The 5,000-nt window shown below is 41.9% G+C and overlaps 2 non-coding genes across 2 annotated transcripts in view; both read left to right on the top strand.

The window, feature by feature from the left end:
• LOC132986320 (5S ribosomal RNA) overlaps positions 1–74 on the top strand; it is a 119-nt gene extending 45 nt beyond the window's left edge. The window contains exon 1 of the ribosomal RNA XR_009675508.1: positions 1–74. This exon is cut by the window's left edge and continues 45 nt beyond it. This is a non-coding gene — a ribosomal RNA (5S ribosomal RNA).
• Positions 75–199: 125 nt separating this feature from the next.
• LOC132986124 (5S ribosomal RNA) lies at positions 200–318 on the top strand. The gene has a single exon (XR_009675333.1). It is a non-coding gene; the product is annotated as a 5S ribosomal RNA (ribosomal RNA).
• The last annotated feature ends 4,682 nt before the right edge of the window (positions 319–5,000 follow it).

The raw sequence follows: 5,000 nt of genomic DNA, 5'->3' as shown, positions 1-5,000 counted from the left end.
CGGAAACTAAGTAGGGTCGTGCCTGGTTAGTACTTGGATGGGAGACCGCCTGGGAATACCAGATGCTGTAAGCTTTTTCATTTTTTTGATCATATGTTTTTTTTGTTTTATCATATAGAGACATATTCACATGTCCAAAAATTTAGCCAGAATCAAGGGCATGACATCTTTAAAAGGCCCCTTTCTGCACACAATAATGGCTTACGGCCATACCACCCTGAACACGCCCGATCTCGTCCGATCTCGGAAGCTATGCAGGATCGGGCCTGGTTAGTACTTGGGTGGGAGACCGCCTGGGAATACCAGGTGCTGTAAGCTTTTTCATTTTTTTGATCATATGTTTTTTTCTATCATATAGAGACATATTCACATGTCCACAAATTCAGCCAGAATCAAGGGCATGACATCTTTAAAAGGCCCCTTTCTGCACACAATAATGGCTTACGGCCATACCACCCTGAACACGCCCCTTTTGCTGTCAGAGTTTGTGTGGTGCTGAAGGAGAGCTGACGTGTCAGTACTGAGCAGGACAGCTGGACTAATTTGTTTGTTTTTTTGGATGCGCTTTGGATTTATTTAAATACCTCAGATTGTGAGTGAATGTCCCCCAGCAGTCACTGACTGTTAGGGGGATCGTTTTTCTTTTCACCTTTTTTTCCTGTTTTTTTTCCACAATTTTGTGAAGAATTTTTGTTTTTTGTGAATGTTTGCTCATATGTCGCGAGCAAACTCACACGGACGGATCACAAAGATGACAGGACCACGGACTGGAGAGATGGAAAAAGGAAAAGAGAACGGACAACAACGTGAACAAACAAACATGGCACTGAAACAAAGGAATGGATTAAACGACAACGAGAAGAACGACGGACAAAAAGGACGGATGAAAACGGCAAATGAAACAGGGAACGGAATGGATGACGGAGAGAGAGGAAGAGAGAGGAGCGGCGGGCTGATTGCTCCGCATGCAGAGAATGGGAGAGGTGGCGAGAGAGCAGAAAAAGAGGAAGCAAAAGTGTCGTTTGAGAGAAAACTAACACTAAACATTGAAATGGTGGGAGACAAAGTTCCTCTAAATCACGTCATGAGCAACATAAAAATGATCTGTGGGGGCCTGCTGGCGTGCAGAACCCTGGGACCTGAAAAACTGGAGGTGACGGTGAGCAACATTAAAGGAAAGGAAAGGCTGCTGGATGGATTTAAAATCGGAGAGACCAGAGTCGTGGCGAGAGAACTAAATAATGATGAGCTGGTGGTGTCTTTTTTAAACCTGCCAGCGTATATCACAGATGAAGAAATAGTTTGGAAGCTGACGGGATGGGGAGTGAAACCGACATCACCAATAAAACGCAGAATGTGGCCTGGAACAATGATAGCTGACGGAACGAGGTTTGTCCGGGTCAGATTTAATGACCAGGTACAGTCACTCCCTTACTCCACAAAGTTTAACACTGTGATGGGGAACGAATACTTTAGAGTAATACATGATAGACAACAAAAAGTGTGCAGGATGTGCATCCAGCCGGGACACATCCTGAGAGAGTGTCCAGAATTTATGTGCCACAACTGTGGGGTGCAGGGACACTTTGCGCGAGAGTGCAGCGCGAACAGCACAAAATGCACAAACTGTAAAAAAAGAGAAAATGAATGTGAGTGTGAGAACGGAGAGGAAAGCAAGAACGAGGTGGAGGAGGTGTACGAGGATGAAGACGAGGCGGAGGAGGTGTACGAGGAGGAGGCGGAGGAGAAGGAGGTGATCGGAGCAAGCAGGAAGGAGATCAGAGAAGACGAGAACAGTGACGGAGAAATGGAGCAGAGCGGAGAGAGCGGAGGAGAACGGGCGTCAGAGTGCGAGCTGGAGACGCCGGAGCTGGCTGGAGAGGGAGGACAGCAGAAGCAGCGAAAAACGAGCGAGAGAGGGAAAAAAGGAGACGGAAGGGACGTGGCAGAAGACCCGGGGGTAAGCATGAGCACAGAGGGGAGGGAGATGCCTGAGAGTGGTGTTGGACAGGCGGGAGGGAGAAAAATCACGCTAAATAATACGGGTAAAAGCACCAGTCCCAATGAAACGGACAGCGAAATGGATGTGAGTGAACTGGCGAGTGCGCAAAAAAGACTAAGTCTTGGACAACGAAAAAAGTTGGTGAAAAAATTGAAATGTAAGGACAAATAATGACTGACAATAACCCCTGTAAATCCGTTTTTTTTGTTTTTATTTTTATGATAATGGCCTTTAATTTATTTTCGATAAACGTGAATGGACTAAGGAACAAAGAAAAAAGACATGCGATTCTTTCCTTGCAGAATGACGTTTTGTGCCTGCAGGAGACCAGGTGGGATGATTCCCTGGTGGAAGACATAAAAAAAGACTTTGTGGGCCATATTTTCTGCTCCAATGGCACGTCGAGGGCGAGAGGAGTGGCGGTTTTAGTCAAAACGGGTCGGGTAACAGGGGTAAATTTGGTTTATGGAGACAAAGAAGGAAGAATAATAGTAATAGACTGTGTGTATGAAACGAAAAATATAAGAATCATAAATATATATGCACCGAATGGAGAAAAAGAAAGGAAAACATTCTTCATTGCAATAAGCAAATGGTGGGAAAGGAATTGTATAATAATCGGTGACTTTAATGTGGCGATGACACCCACCGATGTGTCAAAAAATAATGTGTTTAAGGGGGATGTGAGCAGGGGGACACTTAAAGATATAATGATAACGAAACAATGCATTGATATTTGGAGATTGCTACATCCATGGGAGAGGGTGTTCTCCAGGAGACAAATTGTACTGAATAGATTAAAACAATCTAGAATAGATTATGCTTTGGTGACATGCGAGGTAGTGAGGTGGATTAAAGAAGTTGAATATAAAACTAATATGTGGAGCGATCACGCTGGAATAGAAATCACGTTTAGAAAAGAAACGAATGTACGTAAAGGAGGGATATGGTGCTTTAATGCAAGCTTGCTGGATGATGGAATGTTTGTGAAAAGTATGGAAAGATTGTTGAATGATGTGGGATATGAGTGGAATGAGAGTGAAGATATGAATGTGTGGTGGGATAGTGTAAAAGTCAGAATTAAAAAAAAGTGTATCAATTATAGTAAAGAGAAAAAGTGGAGAGAAAATAGAAAGGAAGAGAATTTGAGAAAACAACTAAGTGAGGAAATAGCATCGCTTGACAGTGTAGATAATGTAGATGTCGAAAAATACATACATTTAAAAGAACAGTTGGGAGTGATTGAACTTAATAAGAGTAGGGGTGCAGCCATTAGGAGTAAAATACAATATATGTATGAGGGGGAGAGGAGTACAGCCTTTTTTTTAGGTCTGGAAAAACAAAAACAAAAAAGAACAGAAATAAACGACTTATTAAATGAAGCAGGTAAAAGTGTGACAGATAAAAAGGGAATTTTAGAAATAGTAAAGGGCTATTATGAAAGCCTGTTTTCGAGACAGGAGTGTGATAGCGTGAGTGTGAACAGAGCTTTGGGTGCCTTAAAGAAAAAACTAAGCGAGGACGATAAAATGTGGTGTGATTGTGAGTTTACAGAGGGAGAAATCAGAAGTGCTTTAGAGGGGTTAAACAAAAACAAAAGTCCTGGGAGCGATGGCCTAACTGCGGAATTCTACCAAGCTTTCAAAGAGCAGCTGGTGCCCTTGGTGAACAAATTGAGTAAATATATGGAAAAAGTGAAACATATACCAAAAAGTTTAGGGGAAGGGGTGGTTACTATTTTTTACAAAAACAAGGGGGACAATAAAAATCTGGACAACTACAGACCAATCAGCCTACTCAACACAGACTACAAAATCATAGCGAAAACAATAGCCAATAGAATCAGGGAGGTAATAGGAACAATCATAGAACAAACACAATCATACAGTATACCAAACAGAGACATAGCAGACTCAATCATTTCAATAAAACAGACGGTCAGGGATATGGAAGGGGAGGGGGGAATATGGCTAGGGATTGATTTAAATAAAGCTTTTGACAGAGTAGATCACGGGTTCATGGGGAAGGTGTTAGAGAAGTTTGGATTCGGGGAGAGAATGAGAGAATGGATAAATATGTTGTATACAGGAGCGGAAAGCAAGATAAAATGTAACGGGGAACTAACTGATTCTTTTAAAATATCAAGGTCAGTGAGACAAGGATGTCCGATGTCAGCGCTGTTGTACAGCTTGGTAGCAGAGCCGCTGGCAGCACTGATATCGGAAGACGTAAACATAAAAGGTATAGGTAAGGAAAACGTAAAAATAATACAGTATGCAGATGACGTGAATATAATGGTAAAAGGAGAGGAGGATATAGAATTGATATTAAAACATGTACAAACTTATGAAAGAGCATCTGGGGCAAAAGTAAATGAAAATAAGTCAGAAATTATGTTACTAGGTAAGGAATCCAATCTAGTTAATAAGTGGGGATTTAAAACGGTGTGTGAGAGAAGAAAAGTGTTGGGAGTGAATATGGGGAAAAATGAGAATGAATGTGATGATGTAACATGGAAAGAGGTGGTGGGTAAAATTAAAAAAACATTGAATTTGTGGAAAGCGAGGGGTCTATTGTTGAGAGGAAGGGTAGCCGTAACAAATGCTCTCGTGTTGTCCAAAGTGAATCATGCGCTGAGTACTTGTACGCTTCCGGACTGGGCCTTTAAGGAGATTTCAAAGACCATTAGGGACTTTATTTGGAAAAACAAAGCAGCGAGTATAGCTCACAAAACAATAATAGGGGCTAAAGATCAGGGGGGGCTAGCTTTGATTGATTTACTTACAAAAAAAGTAGCACTAAGAGTCAAATTGATAGGAAAAATTTATGGACCAGAACCGGAACGTAGTTTGGAAAAACCACTTCAAACAATATCTGTGCAGTTTTGGACTCTACAACGAGGACAACCTGTACCAGATCAATAACCCGGATTCATTTAAACACTTGCCACGGTTTTTCCAGGAAGTACTCAGTGCGTGGTATCAGGTTTCATCCTGGA

This window comes from Labrus mixtus, chromosome 12 (assembly GCF_963584025.1).
Source record: "Labrus mixtus chromosome 12, fLabMix1.1, whole genome shotgun sequence".
NCBI classification, from domain to species: domain Eukaryota; kingdom Metazoa; phylum Chordata; class Actinopteri; order Labriformes; family Labridae; genus Labrus; species Labrus mixtus.
The sequence above is the reverse complement of the archived record's forward strand: the minus strand, read 5'-3'. Positions and strand labels throughout refer to the sequence as shown.